Raw genomic sequence first — 549 nt, forward strand, 5'->3', positions numbered from 1 at the left:
ATAGCACGAACCATCAAGGTGACCTGTGCTACGATGTCATCTGTGATAGCGCGGTGGTTTGTGCAACAGCATAGCACAAACCACCAAGGTGACCTGTGCTACGATGTGACCTGTGCTACGATGTCATGTGTGGTTGCGCGGTGGTTTGTGCTACAGCATAGCACGAACCACCAAGGTGACCTGTGCTACGATGTGACCTGTGCTACGATGTCATGTGTGGTTGCGCGGTGGTTTGTGCTACAGCATAGCACGAAGCAGCAAGGTGACCTGTGCTACGATGTCATGTGTGGGTGCGCGGTGGTTTGTGCTACAGCATAGCACGAACCACCAAGGTGACCTGTGCTACGATGTGACCTGTGCTACGATGTCATGTGTGGTTGCGCGGTGGTTTGTGCTACAGCATAGCACGAACCACCAAGGTGACCTGTGCTACGATGTGACCTGTGCTACGATGTCATCTGTGATGGCGCGGTGGTTTGTGCTACAGCATAGCACGAACCATCAAGGTGACCTGTGCTACGATGTCATCTGTGATAGCGCGGTGGTTTG

The 549-nt window shown here is 53.4% G+C and overlaps 1 protein-coding gene across 3 annotated transcripts in view; it reads right to left on the reverse strand.

Annotated features, from left to right (window-relative positions):
- Window positions 1-549, reverse strand: part of LOC128892930 (uncharacterized) — a 60,883-nt gene that overhangs the window by 6,704 nt on the left and 53,630 nt on the right. The window lies entirely within an intron of this gene.

Source organism: Hylaeus anthracinus, unplaced genomic scaffold (genome assembly GCF_026225885.1).
Source record: "Hylaeus anthracinus isolate JK02 unplaced genomic scaffold, UHH_iyHylAnth1.0_haploid 2, whole genome shotgun sequence".
Classification (NCBI taxonomy): domain Eukaryota; kingdom Metazoa; phylum Arthropoda; class Insecta; order Hymenoptera; family Colletidae; genus Hylaeus; species Hylaeus anthracinus.